At 44.0% G+C, this 24,645-nt stretch overlaps 1 protein-coding gene and 1 pseudogene across 2 annotated transcripts in view; both read left to right on the top strand.

Annotated features, from left to right (window-relative positions):
- RBFOX1 (RNA binding fox-1 homolog 1) overlaps window positions 1-24,645 on the top strand; it is a 2,483,424-nt gene that overhangs the window by 12,092 nt on the left and 2,446,687 nt on the right.
- LOC101020794 lies at window positions 20,770-22,778 on the top strand (annotated as a pseudogene). The gene is made up of 2 exons (XR_004179667.1): window positions 20,770-21,892; window positions 21,948-22,778. The product of XR_004179667.1 is annotated as a 40S ribosomal protein S3a-like (transcript).

The raw sequence follows: 24,645 nt of genomic DNA, 5'->3' as shown, positions 1-24,645 counted from the left end.
TGCTGTGAGGGTTCAGTGAGATCACTGTTGAGAGCGCGTTCACAGTGCCGGCCTCGTGCTTAGTCAGCACCTGTGGGGCAGGGCTGTCGCTGATGCAGTGTTGACTGTCATTGCTAGACTGTGGCTTTAACAGGGCCAATGTCTTTTGTGCTGAGCCCAGAGTCACCCCAGTACCTGCTGTGTTTCTAGAGTGATTGAGTGGCAGGGTCAGAGACTGGGGTAATGGCAGCAGAAGCAGAGGAAAGAATTGGGGCTTCTAATAGGTCCTGAACTTTAAGATGAAGCATTCTTGCCAAGGTCTGGGGCTGTGCTGTGTGTTCTAGGCCCAAGACTAGAAGCTGGGCCTGGCTACAGCCCCAGCTGAGCTGGGGAGGTGCGGGTCACCATCTTGCTTCATTAGGACGCCTCCAAGCCCAGCTTAGACCTGGATGCCAGGTGACCCCCTGTTTAGTGTAATCCCAGAAAGAGGACAGGGAAGTGTGCAAGGGTGGGGACCCTCATCACCGCCCTTGACTCTGTAAGGCATATGGGTTTGTGCATGTGTGTGAGCATGGGCGTGGCTTCTCTGAATTTCCAAGCTGGAGGTTGTGTTTATGCAGAGTTAGGCTTGCCAGGTAAAATACAGGAGGTCCAATTAAACCTGAATTTCTCATTAACCATTTTTTTTTTTTTTTGGTGCAGATATATCCCATGCAATATTTGGGACCTACTTACCCTAAAAAATGATTTGTAGTTTATCTGAAGTTCAGGTTTAACTGGCATCTTGTCTTTTCACTTGCTGTGTATGACAGCCCTGTGGGGGGGTTATCAGTGTGCATTTGTGAGTTACCATGTGAAGGACTCTCTCCAAGTGTCTGTAGGTGCCAGGATGGAGATGGACAGAGAAGATCCTCTCGGGCTGCTTTAGTGGCCTCTAGAGGCTGTGGGGTTGGACACTTCAGCCCCCGGGGCCTGGGCAGCACTGTCCAGCACCTGCCTGCTCCTGTCTTCTCCATGGGGGCTGACTTCCCTGCCATCTCTCTCCAAATACGGTATCAAGAGCTGTCCCATCCGCCCCCATCTGGAGCTCGGCTGCCCAGCCAGACAAGATGGCAAACAGTGTGCAGATGGCTGCAAAGCTTTCCCCAGCTCCTTCTGCAAGGGGCCTGCAGATGAAACGGAAGCCCTTATCCTCACCGCCTCCCCCTTCCAGAAAACCCAGGCAACAGCCACCTCTGAATGCTGCTTTAGAAGCTACTCCCTCCTGGTAATTAAACCACCCCAAACAAATACAGCACTGCATTTCCACCGTAAGCTTGTTCCCATGCACGCAGCCAATTGTCTTGGATCCGCCGGTGTGCCTGATTCATCAGGGCAAGGGTTCTCCTCTCAGGTGCTTGCAGAGAGCTGCTTAATTTTCATCTGAAAGACTGTAGAAACCAGGCCCAGCTTTGGAAGAAAGCCCTTTCTCCCCCTTTAGCAAATTCCATGTCATTCTTTTTTTTCTTTCTTTTTTGAAAGAGAATTTCACTTTTGTTGCCCAGCCTGGAGTGCAATAGTGCAATCTTGATTCACTGCAGTCTCCGCCTCCCGGATTCAAGTGATTCTCCTGCCTCAGCCTCCTGAGTAGCTGGGACTACAGACACCCACCAACACACTGGCTAATTTTTTTTGTATTCTTAGTAGAGAGGGAGTTTCACCATGTTGGCCAGGCTGGTCTTGAACTCCTGACCTCAGGTGATCCACCTGCCCCGGCCTCCCAAAGTGCTGGGATTACAGGCATGAGCCATCACGCCTGGCTGGAATTCTGTGTCGTTCTGGATACTTATCATGACTTCAGGCATCCAGGACTCTGTCCCGGGTATCCTGAGCCTGAGGGTGTATGTGTGTCCAGCTGGCTTGGAAGTTGTTTTCAGGCATGTTGAACTTGGCCTCTGAGTCCCTGGAAGCATCATGTGGGAAATACCACCAAGGAGTCTCATCGTGTGCTCTTAGGAGATAATTTCTATTTAGTCATTTGCTGAATCTGTTACAGACGGGTCTCAATTTCTTGCAAGTCTTGTACGAGGTGGGTGCTGTGATTATCCACATGTTCACTTGCTCTCTCTGGCTCCTTTCAGGCTCTTGCACTTCTTTTGCTCTTGCCTGCCACAGGGCCTTTGCACATCCTGCTCTTTCTGCCTGGAAAGATTTTCCTTCTCCCTGCCTCTTCACCTGGTTATGGTCTCATCTGACAGTGGAGTCCTCACATCCTCAGGGACACCTGGCCTCAATGACCCAGTCATAGCAGCCCACTGTTATCTGCTGTCATAACACCAGGTGCCTCTCTGTGGTAGACACTAGCTCAGCTACAGCTTCCTGGTTCTGTGTGTGTGATACTTCCCCTTCAAGACTGGTCACCAGGAGGGCCAGGGCCATGCCTGTTCCTGATTCTCACCTGTGTCTCTGGTGTTTAGCATTTACTTACCTAGAATTTGATTAATGAATGAAGTCATACCCATTTCACAGATGACAAAATTGAGGCTCAGGAACATTATGTAACTTGCTCAGTATTAGATGGTGATGGTTTGAAGCCACCTGGCTGGTCGCTGGGTGCACACTCTTAACCACTTCACTATCGTTCTTCTCTCACTGTAGTTCTCCAACAGCTGGAGTGAGAGACAACTTTAGGACTGGTGTAACCAGAATCCCAGAGGTTATCCTAGAAGATGGTGTTAGGAACGTACTTGTCTATGGGCCTTCTTACTGTATTGCATAAAATACCCAGTTTTTCTGACTTGCCTTTAGTAAAGACCTTAGCAATATTTGAAGCACAGCTGTCAGTAGGAAAGGGTGGATGGTTATACTTTTTTAAAAAGGAGTCCATATCGTATTTACCTTGTGGTCTTCCATGCCCCTCTGATCTTCTTTAGCTTCAATTATGCAAAATTAACACCTCTTCTCTTAACTGCCTCTCTCTTACCTGTTCAGTTTCTTTTCTGTGTTTGAGATTGCTTAGAATTTTCCCCCAGTACCTCAGCCTGCTTCCCACCTGCTCCCCCACCCAGCTTGTTCTGAATTTTGTCAACAACAGTTCCAGCGTTTAGGGAGGGCTGGATTGAAGGAAAGCCTTGGAAAAGGATGAAAGGTGTGATGAAAGGTGAAGATACCTAATGGGCAGGCAGTCATCAGGGTTAATTCAAAGGCTGGAAGAAGAACTGACCTGGAGGACTGGAAATGTCTTTGAGCTGAAGGTCATGTGCAGGTGGAAGGAAGAGGGTGACCTTTTGGGGTGAACTGCAAGTATTGGATAAGATCCCTGTCCCCATGGTTAGGGAAGCTTGATAAGCATCCTTAATGTGATGGAGGGATTAAGGAACCCCTGGCTATACCTGCCCTGCATGGCAGTAACATGACACAGCGAAGTTATTGATTATTGGTTGCCCAGCTGTCATCAGCTCCTCATCTTCTATTAGTTATAGCGGTAATTTGCATTAGTTATCAATGCCAGTTTTGGCTTTCATAGTCAATAAAGTGTTCTGAGAGTGGTGACTAAGGGTGAGCACTACCCATAATCGCATGAGGATTACAGAGGCAAGTTCCCTTGCCCACCTAGAGGCAAGTCCCCTTGCCCAGCTACCTGCAGGTGATGAGCACCCTAGGGAAGTCATTCAGTTCTTTGGAGGACTCAGATAAATGCTCAAGTCCATCTGTTCATCTGTTCTGTCCTTCCTTCCTTCCTTCCTTCCTTCCTTCAGCCCTTCAACTATTTCCTTCCCACACCCTTACCCATCCCCAACCACCCACCAACCCATCTATCCATCCACTCATGCCATCCATCCATCCATTCCACTCCATCCATCTGTCCACTCCATCCATCCATTCCATCTGTCCCATCTATCCATCCACCTATCTATCCATCCATCTATCCACCCATTCCATCTGTCCACCATCCATCATTCCTCCATTTTATCCACCCTTCCATCCACTCCTTCATCTATCCACCATTCCTCCATCCATCCACCCATCCATCCACTCCATTTTATCCTTCTTCCATCCATCCACCCTTCCATCTATCCACCCATTCCTCCATCCATCCATCCACCATCCATCAATTCCTCCATTTATCTATCCCTCCACCCACCATCCCATCTATCCATCCACTCACCCATGCATCTATCCACCCATTCACTCATCTACCCATCTATCCACCCACCCATCCATCCATTTATCTATCCCTCCACCCACTCAACCATCTCTTCACTGACTCGACTCAACCGTCCATTCATTCATCCACCCTTTCATATCCATCCCACCCATCCTATCTATCCATCCACCTACGTATCCATCCATCTGCTTGTACGTCACTCATTTTATTCCCACAAGACTCACTAACCCACCCTGCACTAGATTCTGGGGGTTGCGCATGTGGTGAGGAACACGGTCTCTGGAATATGATTCCCTGGGCTCAAAATGAGCTGCCTCCCAGCTAGCTGCTTGGGTAAGTTATAGAAACTGTGCTTTGATTTTCTTATCTGAAAATTGGCTATTAATAGCTTCTACTCTTGCAGATATAGTGAGGATTAAAGAAGATGTCACATTAAAAGTGCATCATCGACACTCAATAGAGATTAGGTTTTACCATTTGTTATTATTCTTGGCAGATGCTGCAGATAACGTGGAGAGCATAGGAAAGACACGTGTTTGAACAAATAGTGACATACAGGTCCTAAGTTCTGAAGTAGGGGAAGGTCAGAGAACCATGGAGAGGGCCTGACCCAATCCTGGAGGCTCAGAAAAATGTTCCCAGTGGAACTGCTGTTTTAGCTGAGACTTGTCGGATGGGTAGTAGTTGGAGATCCCAGACAGGATGTGACCAAGTTAGGGGAAAATTGGGTCCTGGCACCCATGGCAGAGTTGAGTGATCCAGTCCTTCTGTCTCTTCTGGCTGGAAGTCCACCAGATCTGGGAATGTCAAGTTGGGGGTGGGGGCTGACAATGACCATGACCTTCACCTGTCCTCACATGTCCTCTGTGTGTCTGCAAAGCCTCTGCCTCGGTCTTCTCTTCTGGAAAGTGGGATTGGAAACCACATCTGCTTCTCTCCGAGGACTTCTAGGAAGACAAGATTAGATGGCAGGTGAGAGCTCTTTGAGAATGAAAGCATTCTACTATTTGAATGCAAATTATTATTCTTTGCCTGTCATGTTTCCTAATCTGTGAAATCATACCGGACCTCGAAGCTGTCTATTAAAAAAACTAGCAAAGTGGCTGGGCATGGTGACTCATGCCTGTAATCCTAGCAGTTTGAGAGGCCGAGGTGGGCGGATCACTTGAGGCCGAGTTCGATACCAGCCTGGCCAATATGTGAAACCCCGTCTCTACTACAAATACAAAAATTAGCCAGGTGTGGTGGCGTCCATCTGTAGTCCCAGCTACTTGGGAGGCTGAGGCACAAGAATCGTTTGAACTCAGGAGGCAGAGGTTGCAGTGAGCCGAGATGGCACCGCTGCACTCCAGCCTAGGTGACAGAGAGAGGGGTCTGTCTGGAAAAAAAAAAAAAAAAAAGGCAAAGTTAACACTTCCTCTATCTCTCCCCTGGGGGAGGCAATTTGTCAAAGATTGTTGTTGCATTTTACACACAGGGAAATCTAAGGAAGGTGTGGAAAGCAGACCAGGACTCCAGACTCTGGATTCCCTGTTTACAGGGTCTTAAATGGGGGAGCCACTTTGGGTTCTTTCTACAAGATTGCTTTGTAAAAAAACCAAGAAACAAACAAACAAAAAAGTCAAAAAAACAAAAAACCGCCCCAGCCCTGAGCTAAATATTCACAAGGGACCTTAGGCAGTATCTGTAAACAGAAGTGAGTGGTGAGTGGGATCCATCATCTTTACAACAAAGCTCCAGAGTTGAAGCAAGTGGAAATATCTCTAGAGACAGAGATTTGGGCAGGTTCTGCCAGTCACAAGCTGTGAGAACCTGGGCAGGTTTACCTCTCTGAGCTTCCGTGACCTTGTAAAATAGGATGCATTGCACTAAACGTGCAGGAGGAATCCCAGCCTCCTCCTGTGCACAAGGCTGGTGTCTTCCCATCCTTTTCCTTGTTCTGCGTCTCTCCTCCTCTCCGAGAGATGAATACATTTGGACCCAGTAGGGACCTATGTTTGCAAAAGCTCCCAGGTGATTCTCATGCAGCCAACCTGGCTCTGGTGCTGAGTTCTTGGACACTTTTGGAGGCACATTTACTAGTGAGGAAGGTCACTGTGTGTTAAAGGCATGATTCATCTTCCGTTCCTTTCTTCCATGAAGCAAGGTGCATGGGTCGACTGAGCTGGGAGAGTCCGCAGTGTTAGCCTCCCCCATGCTTCCCTCCCTCCCCATTCCTGGTGTGCCGTACTTTGTCTTGGTTTCCTGCACTCTGCACCAAGCCAGGAGATGGTAAGATCTCAAAAAAATCATTTTTTTTGGGAAATGGGATCAAGAGGGTTTTTGTTTGCTTGCTTGTTTGTTTGAGACAGGGTCTAACTCTTTCGCCCAGGCTGGAGTGCAGTGGTGTGACCTTGGCTCACTGCAGCCTTGACCTTGTGTGCTCAGGTGATCCTCCCACCTCAGCCTCCTGCATAGTTGGGACTACAGGGGCACACCACCATGCCCGACTAATTTTTTCCATTTTTTGTAGAGATGAGGTTTCACCATGTTGCATAGGCTCATATCAAACTCCTGGGCTCAAGCCACCTCGGTCTCCCAAAGTGCTGGGCATGAGCTGCTATGCCTGGCAAGGTTTTTTTTTTTTTTTAAATTTTTATTAAAAATTTTCAATATACATAAAAGTAGAGACTAGTTTAATGAGCTATCATATACCCATCACATAGGTTTAAAAACTATTAACGTTTGCAATATTTACTCCATTTGTTTTTCTGAAGTGTTTTAAAAATAGTTTACAGTGGTTATGTAATTGCATCATGATGTTCACCCCTACATAATTTACTTTCCCTCTAAAAACACGAGGGCATTTTTTACAGGATCATTGTCATACCTAATAAAATTACCAGTAATTTCTTAATATCCTCTAAGATCAAGTTGACATTCAGATGTCTCATCCTCGAAATGTCAATTGTGATAATTTTTTTCTTTGAGCAAAATCTGAAGATTTAATGACAGAGATTCCATGTTAGCCCTGATGTCTAAGCTCTGTGGTCCATCGTGGCTTTACTTGAAAGTCTCAGGCTAGGCACGGTGGCTCACGCCTGTCATCCCAGCACTTTGGGAGGCCAAGGTGGGCAGATCACGAGGTCAAAAGATCAAGACCATCCTGACCAACATGGTGAAACCCCGTCTCTATTCAAAATACAAAAATTAGCTGGGCGTCGTGGCGCACACCTATAGTCCCATCTACTTGGGAGGCTGAGGCAGGAGAATCCCTTGAACCCGGAAGGCGGAAGTTGCAGTGAGCTGAGATCGCACCACTGCACGCCAGCCTGGGTGGCAAGAGAGAGACTCAAAAAAAAAAGTCTCTCACTGTGGTCTCATAATAAAAGGGTGCTCCATTTCCCGTCTGGCCGCTGCTGCTTAATGTTAGCCCCCTCCTGTGGGGAGGAGGGGGTGACCTTCTGGGCAGGGTTCAAGCATTCCCAGGGCTGGCTCTGATCCCAATAAAGCCCATTGTCATGAATGAATGCTTTCCTTGCAGGTTAGTCTAAATATTGGAAATAGGAGTGTCCTCATGATGCCTGGGACAGTACTGAATATTTATAGGTTTCTTTTAGTGCCTTTTTTTTAGTGTTTTCCATAGTTCCATGTTTCTACAACCCTTAGGAACATCAGAATCATATGTGTGTGGGTGCTTATTAAATAAACCAATTCCTAGAGCTCACTCCCAGACAGTCTGATGATTAGGGGCTCAGCTAGGACCTATGTTTGCAAAGGCTCCCAGCTGATTCTCTTGCAGCCAGCCTGGCTCTGGTTCTGGCTCTGGCTCTGGGAACTGGGTTGGGAACTCGTCTTTGGTGCTATTCTGCTGAAACTTCAAGTTGGCCTCTTTGACTCCGTCTTGTATTGTCATCACTTGTATTCAGGTCTGTTTTTCCCCTGGATGGTAAACTCCTTGATGTCTGGGTCATCTCAGCTCGTGAGCTGAGCTTTCAGTGGGTGCTCAGTGGAACAGGTGCTGAATGGAGTCAGGCTCTAGGGAGGCCAGCGTGTGTTGATAAGTGGGAGACAAAAATCATTTAAAAAAGAATCTTTTTGCCCTTCAGTTGTGTTTGCCATGAGTTCATGTGATTTACTCTAGTCGAAGCCAGTGCAGCTTAAGTGGAGGTCTTGCCCTGAAATGGAGCCAGGTTATGGATGAGCACAGCTGCCAAAAGCATTTTGGAGGAAATGTTTCTGTGTCACCCTCAGTTGATTGAACTCAGGATTTCACTCCCATTTAACACCACGTGGGGGCCATTCTGACTTCTGCGGAGGGGGTATGATCAGATCCTCTGTAAATGTGGAACTGAGGAGGCTGGGCACGGTGGCTCACACCTGTAATCTTAGCACTTGAGAGGCTGAGGTGGGCGGATCACTTGAGGCTGGGAGTTTGAGACCAGCCTGGCCAACATGATGAAACCCCATCTCTACTAAAAATACAAAAATTAGCTGGGCATGATGGTGCGTGCCTGTAATCCCAGCTACTCGGGAGGCTGAGGCAGGAGAATCTCTTGAACCTGGGAGGTGGAGGTTGCAGTGAGCTGAGGTTGTGCCACTGTGCTACACTCCAGCCTGGGTGACACAGTGAGACTCTATCTCAAAAAAAGAAAAAAAAAAGTATATGTGAGGAACCTGGGATTGAGCTTGGAGATGTTGGGGATGGAGGTGCTTCATCTACTGAACAAAAACCATGGGATACTAATGTTGGAGGAAGAAGCATCATCCTGTTTCTACTAACTCAACCATGCATGAGATGGGGACTTGGTATCTGAGAGAAGAGCCTCTTTTTAGGTCTTCAGCCTTGATCAAACCATTTCTGAATTCCTCATAGACATATAATCAGTGCTATGAGTGGTACTGATTGGATAATCTTTCTGTCATTTCCTGTGCTAGGAAGGAAAATACATATACAGTCAACTTCCTTGAGGGTTCTTTCTTTTGCATCAGGATATCTCAAACTCCTGCCCTTACAACACCTGTAAGAGAATCATCTGGGATGCTTGCTCACTCTGCATACAGACCCTTTAGAATCAGAATCAGAATCTCTGGGGCTGGAACCACAAAATGAAATGACATTTCAACAAGTTTGTCATCACCTAAGAGAGAATAGGTGAGTATTTGGATACCTATGATACAAAGTATCATAGGTACTATGATTAGAAAAGAATGATTTGATTATTTTAAATGATGTGTTTTTAAAAATTTAATACATGAAGGGCTGGGCGCAGTGTCTCATGCCTGTAATCCTAGCAGTTTGGAAGGTCGAGGCGGGTGAATCATTTGAGGTCAGGAGTTAAAGACTAGCCTGGCCAACATGGTGAAACCCCGTCTCTACTAAAAATACAAAAATTGGCCAGGCGGTAGTGGTGTGTGCCTGTAATCCCAGCTATGGGGGAGGCTGAGGCAGGAGAATTGCTTAAGCCTGGGAGGTGGAGGTTTGGTGAGCTGAGATTGTATCACTCCACTCCAGTGTGGGTGATGGTTGTTTAACCATCACCAAGATGGATTCTGAGTCCAAATATTAATATTAAGGACATTGTTGACATTGTCTCAAAAAAATTAATGAACACAGAAAAGTACAAAAAGGGAGAGAAATCACCCCAAATCTCATGACCCCAAGAAATAAACCTCCTTAATATTAAGTGAACAGCATTCCTTGCTATGCACAAAGATGGCTAGAGACTTGAACAGACACTTCTGATCACACAAAATGAGATTTTAAAAACAAGAAGTAGCAAATTGAATGTAAATTTATCTGAAGAAAAAGAAATGGAAGTGAAATGGAAGGAACTGGTCAACTCAGATAAATGTAGTTTTTCCTCACCAAAAATCAGTTTCTAGAACATCTAAGAAATCAAAGGTGATGAAAAATATTAAGGTGTTTTTTTTTTTATATATATATATGTAAAAGTCTTTACAGTTGATTGGGCCTCTCTTGAAAAATTTGTACAGTCACTGCAAATAAAGTCATTGCGAAATCTTTACTTGTTTTGCTTTTTGTCAGCACTGACATTGGCCTTTGCAGTCTCTTGACTTCATTCTGCCCTTGCATTCCTTTTGCTGTTTTTTTGAGGTCGTCTTCTTCTCATGCCAGCCGTGTCTTGCAAGTCTATGTTTGAGTTCATTTTTCTTTGCATAATTCAAACCAGATAGCATGCCAAAGCCCATTGTTTAACCACCACCAAAATGGGTTCTGAGTCCAAATATTCATATGAAGATAACGCCCATTGTGGTCCTGTACATTTTGCTGCCTTCCCGGGATGAAGGACATTGGTGACCATTTGTTTCCTCTGGAGTGGTTGGTTGGTCATGAACTTCCTGGTCCAGATAGTTACTGTGTCATTCATCATGGTAGTTGATCCTCGGGTAGTTAGGGAGGAAAATAAACAAGAAGTTATATATTTAAAACCACATGTTTCAATTTTAGATCTGATTGACTTAGTAAAGGGCATTAGCACATCTACTTCCTACAATCCCTCCCATTACCTCTGGAAACTAGTTATTTCTAGCTTGTTTTATGTTGTTAAGGTTGACCACCTTTTCTTTCTGTTCTGTAATCATAGTCCTATTTTTAAATGGATTCACCTCTCATCACTAGCCTTTTGTCATGGTCATTCAATTCATAAGTTGCTTATTTTTTAATTTCTTGGCTGACTAAATTTTATTATGAAGGCTTTTATTAAAAAAGCTCAGAAGTACTGTATTCTCTAAGTTCTTGAACATGTCATAGTGTCTTTTGCCTATTTTGATTGGTGGATAATTTAGCTGGCTATAAAATTCTTGGATTACACTCTATTTCCCTTAGAAATTATAGGCACCCATCCACTGACTTATTTCATTGTGCTTTCTTTTTTTTTGAGATGTAGTCTCACTCTGTCACCCAGGCTTGAGCGCAGTGGCGTGATCTCGGCTCCCTGCAAGCTCTGCCTCCCGGGTTTACGCCATTCTCCTGCCTCAGCCTCCTGAGTAGCTGGCACTACAGGCACCCGCCACCATGCCTGGCTAAGTTTTTTTGTATTTTTAGTAGAGACGGGGTTTTACTGTGTTAGCCAGAATGGTCTTGATCTCCTGACCTCATGATCTGCTGGCCTTGGCCTCCTAAAGTGCTGGGAATACAGGCGTGAGTCACCGTGCCCAGCCTCATTGTACTTTCTACTAACCTCCTTACCCTGTCCTCTTCCATCTTGTCTTTTTCTCTCCCAGTAGTTTCTTCATGAAGAGGCCATGTGCTATATTCCATGAGGTATTTCACACTCAAAGAAGACTTCTTTTATACTCTTTTGATAATTTGGGAATCACCGTCTTGATTTATAAGGGAGTTTGTAATAAATACTGTGAAAGAGAGACACATAATATATTTTGAGACATTAGAGAAGAGAGGAACCACTTCTATTAATATTTGGGGTTAGCAGGGAAGGCTTAGTTAAGAGGTAACATTTGAACTAAGCCTTGAAATAAGGGAAGGATTTGGACATGCAGTAATGGGGAGGGAGTAGAAGTAAGGCATGGTGGTTAATTTTATGTATCAATTTGACTGGGTTACAGGGATGTCCAGATACTTGGCTACACTTTATTCTGGGTGTGTCTCTGAGAGTATTCTGGATGAGGATAACATTTAATTGGTAGACTGAATAAAGCAGATTGTCCTCCCCAATGTGGGTGAGCCTCATCCAGTCATCCAACAGGTAGAGTAACAGAGAATTTGCTGTCTTTACCTGGTTATATTTAAGCTGGGACATCAGTCTTCTCTTGACTTTAGATGTGGACTCGAGTTGGAACTATATCATGGCTGTCCTGGGTCTCCAGCTTGCTGACTGCAGACCCCAGGACTCCTTAACCCCCATAACCATGTGAGCCATCCCTTAACAACAGATCAATCTGTCTCTCTCTATGTATATAGCTCTGTCTCTATCTCTGTGTTCTTTCTCTGGAGAACCTAGAGTAATACACAAGGTTATCTTAGAGAAGAGGACGACCCAAGGAAAAGCATGGAGGCAGAAAAGTGCAAAGAGGGTTTGGGAAAACTGGGGTCCTGATGGGGAGTTTGGATTTCACTCTGTGTAGCATGGAGAATCCTTGAAAATATTCAAAAGGTGAAATTGTATTCGTGGAAAAACACCAGGAGTATGTGAAAAGAAAAACACACATTCCATTTTAACTTCACTGAAGGGGGCATCAAAAGGATGCATTGGGGACATCGGTTGGAGGGTGGTTGAGGCCATATCTGGAGGATCTTTACTTCTAGGCTGAGTCGGAAGTTATCTTTCTGGGGAGTGGGAGATCATTAAAAATCTTTGAGCTCCACTCAAGAAATGGTTTTGCTAACAATGACAGGGTGATGGTGGTGGTGGTGGTGGTGGTGGTGGGGAACTGGTGGCATGAATTCTAAGTGGGTTTCTGCTGTTCTAGCCGAGAAAGGTGGGGAATGGACTTTAAGTAGAGTAATACAGATCTGGGAATCAACTGCATGGAGGAGGTAGTTACAGGTGATGAGATGGTTCAGGGACAAAGTTTGGTAGGAGGAGAAAAGATATTAGGTGGTGCAAAAATAATTGCTATTTTTGCCGTTAATTTTAACAGCAAAAACTGCAATTACTTTTGCACCAACCTAATAGGATGCAAACTTCAGAGTCATCTGCATCAGAGGGATTGATGAAGATCAACAAAGTTTGGGAACACAGGGAAGGAGCAGAGAGGGTAATGACTTGAGGGCATAGCAGGGATAATCAAGGTATTTTTTGTTAGCATGTGGAGACTTAAGCATGATTATATGTTAAACGCCTGGCACATACATGGTGCAAAATATTTATGAGTCAAATGATGAGTGAAGGTGGCGAGTCATAGGAGTTCCAAGGGAACAGGTGATAAAGGGAGGTCTCAAATGAGGCACAAGTGGAGAAGGTAGCTTGGGAAAAGGAGAAGGATGCTTCTCTTTATAAGATGGGAAAGGCAGAGGAAGAGGGTCAAGATAGAGTGATCTAGGGGTGAGGTGGAAGTGAATTGAGAGAACTCAACTCTGAGTGGGCTCTGAAACCCCTAGGGATGGGTTTGGGGGGCTTTCAGATACGGAAGAGGTTTAAAGTCAATTGCTATAGCAAATATGGTTCGGAATTTATTTGTGATGCTTAAAAATATTGCTGAAGAGAAGTGAAGTCTACCCTAGAGTTGGATGGTGAGATTATTATTATTATTATTTTAATCTTTTTTATTATTATTATACTTTAAGTTCTAGGGTACATGTGCACAACGTGCAGGTTTGTTACATATGTATACATGTGCCATGTTGGTGTGCTGCACCCATTAACTCGTCGTTTACCTTAGGTATATCTCCTAATGCTATCCCTACCCTCTCCCCGCTCCCCACAATAGACCCCGGTGTGTGATGTTCCCCTTCCTGTGTCCAAGTGATCTCATTGTTCAATTCCCACCTATGAGTGAGAACATGCAGTGCTTGGTTTTCTGTTCTTGCGATAGTTTGCTAAGAATGATGGTTTCCAGCTGCATCCATGTCCCTACAAAGGACATGAACTCATCCTTTTTTATGGCTGCATAGTATTCCATAGTGTATATGTGCCACATAGAAACAAAAAATTTTGAAGCAATTTAAAAGAGAAAAAATGGTGGGAGAGTTGAAATATCACACAATAGTAATAGAGTCAAAGCTGTCAATGTTCACAGATTCATGCTTAGGAATGATATGTTGCTTGAGTTTTCTTTTTGTTCATACCAATTTACAACATTTAGTATTAAACGAAATAAAACAATAATAAGCACTTTTTTTGTTAAACCATTTTTTTCCCAAGACAGAGTCTTGTTCTTTCACTCAGGCTGCAGTGCAGTGATGCAACCTTGGCTCACTGCGACCTCCACCTCCCGGGTTCAAGTGATTCTCCTGCCTCAGCCTCCCAAGTAGCTGGGACTATAGGCATGTACCATCATGCCGAGCTAATTTTTTGTATTTTTGGTAGAGATGAGATTTCTCCAGGTTGGCCAGGCTAGCCTCCAATTTCCTGGCCTCAAGTGATCTGCCCACCTCAGCTCTCAAAGTGCTGGGATTACAGGCGTGAGCCACAGTGCCCGGCTGACACCAATTCTTTTCAATTTTTCACTATTGTATTTTGAGGTTCAACCCAAAATGATTATCACATCAAAACAATGAATTAAGTTTACTATTAAATAGGAAAAATAATGACAACTATAATGACCTAAATGACAGTCTGTTATGCTTTAAATATAAAGAATCAAATCAAGTAAAATATGTCATTCCAATATGTCTTTCAGCTATTATATACCACATCAGTAAATTGATTACAGCAAAACTTCATCCACCCAGTTTATTTAAAATTATTAATTTAGATTGTATTGGTCTATATCTACTTGTGTTAATCTATGTCTACTTTTATTTGTATATGCTTAAGTGTAATGCTATGACAGCTACATCCTATGTGATTCAGCCTCAGAGCACCCCAGATTCAAAGAATCCCAATGCAAATACTCATTCCACTCTTTGCCCAAGGCTCTTGAAAAACTTAAAAGGTATCCACAAAGAACTTCTCTACACTTATTTTTAAATTTCTTGGCTTCTCCTATTGACTAATATCTCAAAACTGGTGGAGTTCTCACTTTACCACCTCAGAAGACGTTTCTTCCTTCTATTCATGAGTTCATCTCCAAAATCTTTCACAATCACCTGTTCTCCCATTTCCTCTGCACTTAGCCCTTTCTCCTAAAGTTCTTCAGCTAGTTTCATCCCTCACCACCACTATTCTAGACTCCTGAAGTGAATGTTGAACACGTAGTCTCTCCCACCCTGAGAACTTTTTTCTCCATGATTCATTCTGATAAGGGTTGGGAGACAAGGTACGTACGTTGGAGAATCAGAATTGTTTTAAAAGGGCAGAGACCAAGTTGACACTTTATTGAACAGGGGAAGAAAAAGGCTGAGACTTATGAATCCTATCACCTAGATAACATTATAATCTTAAAAAATAGTGTTAGAAAATGCCCATGGGAATTTTCTTTTGAAGTAAGTCCATATGAGATGGTGAGATTATTTAGTGGAATTACCAGATCCATGTGGTGGTTCTTTCCAGTATCATTCAGCAGCCCTTGGACAGTTGCAAGGCAAGTCATCAATGGGGTGTGGAGATTTTCCAGGTGGGTGTGGTTGAAGGCAGGGAAGAACAAGTTTAGGAGCACATTACAAGAAGAAGGTGACTGTGAGGTCCAGGCTGAGCAGGAAGGTAAAATAAGAAGGAAACATGAGGTTGTAAAGAGAAGTTTAGAGGGATGAGGAGGCAGGATAGGTGAACAGTTGCAGGATGTAGCTAGAGTGGCGATGTTAGATCTTGGGGCCAGAGAGCTTTACAGTGATGATGAAGATCAAAGAGAGGGCATTAGAATCAAGCTATAAAGAGCCACTGTTTGATGTCAGGATGTGAGGATGCTGCAGGTGGATGTCTGTGCATTGATGGTGAGAACGTGGTCACCCTGGCCCCGCTGGGTCTTTGCTAAGGAGACTGCTCTCTGTTCTTGGGGCCGTTTTCATCACCTGATTAGAGCACTGGTCCCTAAATGGTGTTCTTTGGACCATCTGTATAAAATGTTCATGAGTCAAGGATAAAATGGAAAACCAGAAAATGTCACAGAAATGTGCCCGTTGATGAAAGACCACCTACTTATCCTTTTTGGAGGATTGTTCTTTATTCTGAAATTGTGTATATTCTATTCTATTAAAAACTTTTTGTATTTGCATAATTTTTTTCTCTTTTATGAAATGCCATGGAGTAGAAATTTGTAATGTATCCAGTTCTCCTGTCTTCATGCATTGCAGTGTGGTGGGGGAGGGGATGTGGCTAGTACTGGCCAACAGGCTGGGGGCAGAGGTGCAGTGTGAGACTTCTATCCTGGAGCATTTAATTCCTAGTATAGGGCTCTCTGGCATTCTTCTCCCTCTGTTCCCTGGTTGGTGATACTTGAGGTAGTGCAGCCCCCATTAGCGTTAGTCTTAGGGTGAGTTTGATGGGAAACAGAGCACCTCACACCTCCCTGCAGATGTAGCATGAGTGCGAAAAACAACTTCTGTTGTTTGAAGTTACCAAGATTTAGGAGTTGTTTGTTATTGCAGCAAAACCTAACCTATTCTGACTGATCATGGTGGAATTTCTGTGTGTGTGTGTGTGTGTGTGTGTGTGAGAAACTGGTAGTTTAAAAAAGTTCCTTCTTACCAAAAAGAAAAAAAAATAGCAACCTTATGTTGGTTCTCAAATTAAAAAAATATTTTTTACTGGTTTATAAAATAGAAAAATCTGAGAATCTGTAGCTTAGAGAACTACAGTGTGGGATGTCTCTAAAGACCAGGTTATTTTATCAGCTCCTCACACCACTTTATAGAAGCTTAGCCAAGACTTGGACTATTTCAGTCTTTTCCATTCCACATTCCACGGACTCTTGAAGAGACATTGATAAAACGATGCAGCCATGAACCACCCTAACTCAATCCCTCTTTTACTGCAGAATGAGCTTCTTGCTACAGTGATACTTGAACCCCTTAGATATATTCTGTACTAATTATATTAAAACATGACCAATGCTTTTGCTTTGTTGCCCCCCAAATTAAACACCTTAATCATGCGAACACAGAGAATTGGATTTAGTGTGACTGATTCCCAACTGTCAGTAAGAACATAATTAGATTATATTTTTCTCCAGTTCAAATAAAAGAAAATTGACAATAAAATGCTGATCAATATGTGTAGCTCAGGAGGTAGAGCCTGCTTTGAGATGCAGAAGTATTTGGTTTTTGTTTTTGTTTTTAGATCTATATTCTTGAGTAAAGAAAAAATCCATCTCTCTTTCCTAGAGGGGGAAGACTTGCAGAGCTGGGCTTGGCAACAGCCTGACTATCAGAGGCTGCATTAAACAAATAGGTGCCTCCCTGCAGTGAATGGTGCATTTCTCCTGTTGGGGGGACTGTGCTTTTATGGTGGACTTTGCTTTCTGTCTTGGTCTCCGGATGTGTGTATCTGTGGGTGGATGTCTGCATGTAAATGGCAGTGTATACCCGTGTGGGTGTGTGTGTACAAAATTCCCATGTGAATCTCAGCTTTGTGGGGATCTCGAGGTCTTGAGCCCAGCAGATGCCATTTGAAGAAAAATCACTTGAATACGAGACAGAAAGAATGGAAACCAAATCCTAGCTGTAAAGGTACCAGGCTGATTAAAAAAACAAAACAAAACTGGATTTTCTTTGTTTTGGACTCTACCTGCCTCCAAATGACATTTCTGTTTCCTATGAAATGATTAGAATGAAAGAGATCCCGAGCACGAAAGAGCAGATACTGTGTGATTCTGTGTATGTCAGGGTTTCAGCTGCAACCCGGCTGACATTTTGGCTCAGCAATTTCTCTGTTGTATGTGTGTGGGTTCCCTGTACATTCTAGGATGTTGAGCGGCATCTCTGGACTCACTGGATGCAGTAACACAACTCCCCTCAATGTTGCCTAATGTCCCCAGGGGGCAAAATAGCCCCCATCTGAGAACTGCTGCTTTCATAAAGTACAATGTCAGGTGGAATTGGTGGAGGCTGTTGGTTGTCAGGGGTTAGTAGAGATGGAAGAGACCCCAGGAATATTCTGGAAGGGGCTGTAATGTTCTTTTTCTTGAATTGGGTGTTGGTAATATGGAGATGTTCAGTTTTTTTTTTTTTGAGGCAGGATCTTGCTGTCACCCAGGCTGGAGCACAGTGGCACCATCATGGCTCACTGCAGCCTCTGCTTCCTGGGCTTAAGCAGTCCTCCCACCTCAGCCTCCCGAGTAGCTGGGACTACAGGCATGTGCCACCACTATTGCCTAATTATTTATTTATTTATTTTTTGTAGAGATGGGGATCTCACTATGTGCCCAGACTGGTCTTGAGCTCCTGGGCTCAAGCAATCTGCTCACCTCAGCCTCCCAGAGTGCTGCGATGACAGGCATGAGCCACTGTGCCTGGCCAGTATGTTCACTTTGTAAGAAAATTTACTGTGTTGACCTCTTATATGTGCACATTTGTTTTTTTTTTTTTTTGAGACGGAGTCTTGCTCTGTTGCCCAGGCTGCAGTGCAGTGGTGCAATCTCACTCACTGCAAGCTCCGCCTCCCAGGTTCACACCATTCTCTTGCCTCACCCTCCCGAGTAGCTGGGACTACAGGCACCTGCCACCATGCCCGACTATTTTTTTTTTTTTTGTATGTTCAGTAGAGACGGGGTTTCACTGTGTTAGCCAGGATGGTCTCGATCTCCTGACCTCGTGATCAGCCTGCCTCAGCCTCCCAAAGTGCTAGGATTATAGGCGTGAGCCACTGCGCCCGGCCTATGTGCACATTTCTTTAAGTAATAATTCAGTAAAGCATTTAGAAAGCTTGGTCATAAGAGGAGTGATTTGTAGAATGACTGGCATGAAAGCTGATCACCTTCATTTGAACTACTCTGAAATGAGCACCAGGGGCCACCAAGAGGAGCCTTTCAAGGTGTCATAGCCAAGGATAGGAGTGTGTTGTGTACATCTCTGCATAAAGGATTTGCTGGTTACATAGAAGAATGAAGCCTTCTTCTGAGGACAGAGGTAGCAAAGCAAGGGGAAGTCCAAAGCATTGAGCTTTCTAAATGGACTTTGCTAAAATCTCGTGGATGACTCATGCTCTTAACATACACCTGTGTACATATTGTCCATATAAACATTAATTGTGTAACAAGGCCCACACATAAGGTTTTTTTTGTTTTGTTTTTGTTTTTGTTTTTGTTTGTTTTTGAGACAGTTTTGCTTTATTGCCCAGGCTAGTGTGCAGTGGCATAATCTTGGCTCAGTGCAACCTCTCCCTCCTGGGTTCAGGCAATGCTTGTGCCTCAGCCCCTGAGTAGCTGGGGCTACAGGTACACACCACCACGCCTGGCTCATTTTTGTATTTTTGTAGAGATGGAGTTTCACCGTGTTGGCCAGGCTGGTCTCAAACTCCTGGCCTTAAGTGATCTGCCCACCTCAGCCTCCTCACGTGTTGGGATTACAGGTGTGAGCCACTGCACCTGGGCCCACACATAAGGTTTGAGTTGAGATAGAGAAACTCTGGCAAGACTGAAGTATTTGGCCATAGTCTCTGGGAAATATCCACAATTTCTGGAATCTTCTCTACTTCCAGAGTTCCCACTTTCTGTCTGTCTCCTGTTTATTCAACGAACTTGTATGGAACCACAGTGTGCCTAGAACTTGCCAGGTGTGGAGGATAAAAAGATGACTGAGGTCGGGCATGGTGGCTCACGCCTGTGTAATCCCAGCACTTTGGGAGACCAAGGCAGGTGGATCACTTGAGGTCAGGAGTTTGAGAACAGCCTGGCCAACATGATGAAACGTCTCTACTAAAAATAGAAAAATTAGCCGGGCATGGTGGCACGCACACGTAGTCCCAGCTACTTGGGAAGCTGAGGCAGGAAAATCGCTTGAACCCAGGAGGGTTCAAGCAGATTTTGCAGTGAGCTGAGAGCACGCTGCTACATTCCAGCCTGGGAGACAGAGCAAGATTCCATCTCCAAAAAAAAAAAAAAAAAAAAGGTGACTGAGATACAGACTCCATCAGAGTTGAGTCTAACACAAATTAGTTAAGAGCCCAAGGTCTGACTGGGCAAGCACCTTGATCGGCCTCATCCTGTAGCCTCTACTAGAATGAAGAACGCTTTTTCTTTACCTGTGAAAATGTGTTGTGCTGCGTACCTACAAGTGCAATTTGTGTTTCTTTTGCAAAATTTGCCATATCACTGTGCCTGTATTCTTAACATTTTTCTTTTGAGAGATTTTTCAGCAAATCATCTTTGGACTATGTGGAACTGGAAATTTACTTAGAGGCAATAAAAAGTACAGGAAGGTCAGTTCTTAGTCAAGAGTGAGGTTTTCAAAGACAGTGGAGAAAGTAAAAAATCTAGTACAGTCAAGATTATACTTGCAAATCCCCCCATCATTCATAAAGTTTAGCAGTCAGTCTTATGGTGCCTCACCAGGTTTAATCCGCACTTCTTCCCCCATGATTGGAGCAGAGGGTGATTTTTTTATGAGCAACTCATGAAGTCATTGAGAGGGCATTTGCAGTAGGAGCCATGTGCACTAGAGACCAATCAATGTGCCCTCATGGCACCATTTCTGTCTCTCTCCCTCTTTGTTCTTGCCAAGTACCCATAGTTCATTTTCCATAGATTAAAAGAGCCCGAGTTGGGCCTATACCTAGGAGTACAATTGCTGGGTTGTTTGGTAACTCTACGTAGAATCGTTTGGGAAGTTGTCAAACTGTTTGTGACAGTGGCTACACCATTTTAATTCCCACCAGCAGTGTATGAAGGTTCTAGTTTCTCTACATCCTCACCAACATTTGTTATTTTTTGTATTTTTTTTTTTTTGAGACAAAGTCTTGCTCTGTCGCCCAGGCTGGAGTGCAGTGGCACAATCTCGGCTCACTGCAGTCTTTGCCTCCCAGATTCAAGTGACTTTCCTGCTTCAGCTTCCTGAGTAGCTGGGATTATAGGCACCTGCTACCACGCCTGGCTAATTTTCGTATTTTTTTTTTTTTTACTAGAGACAGGGTTTCACCATGTTGGCAAGGCTGGTCTCAAACACCTGGCCTCAGGTGATGCACCCGCCTCGGCCTCCCAAAGTGCTGGGATTACAGGCATGAGCCACCGCGCCAGGCCAGTTTTCTGTATCTTCGATTCTAGCCATCCTTATGGGTATGAAGTGGTATCTCATTGTGGTTTTGATTTGTGTTTCCCTGATGATGAATTTCATTGAGCATCTTTTCATGTGCTTATTGGCCACTTGTATGTTGGAGAGGTGCCATATTTTCATATTCAAAAATGAAAGCACAGGTCCACACAAAACTTGTACATGAATAATTCAGTAGCATCACTCCTGATAACCCAAAGAGGGAATTAATCCAAATGCCCATCACCAGATGAAGAGATACACCGAATGTTGTCTACCCACACAGTGGAATATTATTTGATCACAAAAAGGAGCAAAGTACTCACATATGCTACAGTGTGGATGAACCTTGAAAACAGATGAAAGATCACATTCTACGTGATTTCATTCAGATGGAAATCTATAGAAATACGAAGTGGGTTAGTGGTTGCTTCTGGCTGTTAGGGGCATGGGAGGATGGGGGTGTTAGCCAAAGGGTATGAGGTTTCTTTTTGAGGTCATGAAATGTTCTAAAATTGACTGGTAATGTTTGCGTGTATCTCTGAATATATTAAAAACAATTGAAATGTAAAAAACGCAAAGAAAAAACAGCCCAACTTGCAGTTTTATTCAACACTTGATGGGCTTTAAAAATAGATTCCAGGCTGGGCTTGGTGGCTCACACCTGAAATCCCAGTGCTTTGAGAGGCTGTGGTGGGAGGATTGCTTGAGGCCTGGAGTTCCAGGCCAGCCTTGGCAACATGGCAAGACCCTGTATCTACCAAAAAAAAAAAAAAAAAAAAAAAAAAAATAAGTAGCAGCTGGGTGCAGTGGCTCATGCGTGTAATCCCAGCACTTTGGGAGGCTGAGTTGGGCAGATCACCTGAGGTTAGGAGTTGAAGATCAACCTGGCCAACATGGTGAAACCCTGCCTCTACCAAAAATATAAAATTTAGCCTTTTGGTACTCTGAGCAGCACCATGGCGGTTGTTAAGAACAAATGCCTTATGAAAGGTGGCAAAAAGGGAGTTAAGAAGAAAGTAGTCGATCCATTTTCAGACGAGATCGGGCGCGTTCAGGGTGGTATGGCCGTAGACAGTCGATCCATTTTCTAAGAAAGTTCAGTATGATGTGAAAGCACTTGCTATGTTCACTATAAGAAGTATTGGAAAGATGCTAGCCACCAGGACCCAAGGAACCCTAATTGCATCTGATCGTCTCAAGGGTCTTGTGTTTGAAGTGAGTCTTGCTGATTTGCAGAGTGATGAAGTTGCATTTAGAAAATTCAGGCTGATTACTGAAGATGTTCAGGGCAAAAACTGCCTGACTCACTTCTATGGCATAGGTTCTTAGCTGTGACAAAATATGTTCCATGGTTGAAAAATGTTCAACAATGATTGAAGCTCATGTTGATGTCAAGACTACCGATGGCTACTTCTTTCGTCTGTTCTGTGTTGGTTTTACTGAAAAACGCAACAGTCAGATACGGAAGACCTCTTATGCTCAGCACCAGCAGTCCGCCAAATCTGGAAGAAGATGCTGGAAATCATGACCTGAGAGGTGCAGACAAATGACTTGAAAGAAGTGGCCAATAAATTGATTCCAGACAAGATTGGAAAAGATGTAGAAAAGGCTTGCCAATTTATCCTCTCCATGAGGTCTTCATTAGAAAAGTAAAGATGCTGGAGAACCCTGGGTTTGGATTGGGAAAAGGCATGGAGCTTCGTGGTGAAGGTAGTAGTTCTGGAAAACCCACTAGGGACGAGACACGTGCTAAAGTTGAATGAGCTGATGGATATGAACCACCAGTCCAAGAATCTGTTTAAAGTTCAGACTTATAATAGTGGCAAATAAAAAGTCCTATTTGTGAAAAACAAACAATAAACAACAATGAAAAAAAGCAAAATTTGCCTGGTGTGGTGGTGCATGCCTGTAATCCTAGCTACTCAGGAGGCTGAGGCATGAGAATCACTTGAACCAGGAGACAGAGGTTGCAGTGAGGCAAGACTGCACCACTGCACTCCAGCCTGGGCAACAGAGTGAGACTGTGTCTCCAAAAGTAGAAAAAAAAAGTATCCAGGCTTGGTGGCATGAGCCTGTAGTCTCAGCTACTCTGAAGGCTGAGGTGGGAGCATGGCTTGAGGCCAGGAGGAGTTTGAGGCTGCAGTAAACTATGATTGTGACACTCCAGCCTGGACTGCAGAGCAAGACCCTGTCTCTTCTACATAGACACACACACTCACCCCCCCCACACACACACATACATACATACCCAGGTTCTACCTCCGGTGATTCTGACTCAGTGGGGCTGGGTATCCCCTAGAGATCCTGCTGTTCAGCCTGATCTGGGATCCACTTTTCATTGGGAACTGAGACACTGGCTGTGAACCTTCTGTCCTGAGAAGTAGAGGTCATGGTGACTCAGGTTCAAGCTTAAGGAGAACTGACTGTGCGTTAGGTATTATGCTGAACATCATTTCTTACTCTCACAGCAACATCCTTAGAAGGTCAATGATACGTCCCTGCTCAACAGATGAGGAACTAATCTTTCAGAGGAGTTTAGCTTGTTCAAAACTTACTCTTCCTGTTGGAAACTTTGTACCCTTTGACCAGTATCTCCTATCCCCTACCTTTCCTCCACCCCAGCCCCAGATAACCACTGTCCTACTCTCTATTTCTGTGAGTTCAACTTCTTTAGATTCCACATATAAGTGAAATCATGCAGTATTTGTTTTTCTGTGCCTGGCTTATTTCCCTTAACACGATGTGTTTCAAGTTCATCCACGTTGTTGAAAATGACAGGATTTCATTCTTTTTAAGGGTTAATAGTATTCCATTGTGTGTATATAGTACATTTTCTTTATCCTTTCATCCACTGATGGACACTTAGGTTGATTCTATATCTTGGATATTGTGAATAGTGTTGCAGTGAACATAGGAATGTAGAGATCCCTTCGACATATTGACTTTAATTTTTTTTACTCTATACCTAGAAGTTGGCTTGCTGGATTATATGCTTTGAAATCTATAGCACAGCAGGGTGATTATAGTCAATAATAATGTATCTTTCAAAATAACTAAGAGGGTACATTTCAAATGTCTCATCATAAAAATTGTCAGTGAATTAGGTGATGGACATGCTAATTAGCTTGATCTAATCATTCCACATTGTCTCCACATATAAAAACGTCACATAAATGTGTACAATTATGATTTGTCAATTAAAATAACATTAGTTAACAAAATAAGTAAGTTGTTCAAAGCCCCAGTTGGGACTGATGGAGCTGGGACATGCACTGAGGCTGTTGCTCTCAGGCCCACAGAGTCCATGGTCCACGAATGTTGAAGCCCTACCTGAGATGTCTACTGAGATCGCTGTAGGAATTCAATGTCTCAGAATCATCTCATACTCCATGGCCCACAAGTCCATGACTGCTGCCTCTACCCCTGACCCTACTGACCTGAAATGCCCCTGCTTTCATTTCCAGGAGCATACACCACTTACACCAAGCATTGATGGGTTTTGTTGACTTCATTTGAGATGTGGGGCCATGGATAGGGTCCCATGATCCTTGCTTGGTGTTGGCCAACTCCTTTGACTTCACCCTTCCCTTTTCTACTCACCTCCTCTGTCATGGATTGCTCTGGGAATTCTGAGCCCTAGTTCCTTTATTTTGCAGATAACTTTCACTCTTCTCTGCAACTAATCCCAAAAGTATGTAGTTGAGCTGACTGCAAGGTGCTTGACATGCAAGAGACTCCACAAATGGGATTCAGCCTCTGGAAAGTGGTG

Source organism: Papio anubis, chromosome 18, assembly GCF_008728515.1.
Source record: "Papio anubis isolate 15944 chromosome 18, Panubis1.0, whole genome shotgun sequence".
Classification (NCBI taxonomy): Eukaryota; Metazoa; Chordata; class Mammalia; order Primates; family Cercopithecidae; genus Papio; species Papio anubis.
This window is presented reverse-complemented; position numbering and strand designations above follow the sequence as displayed.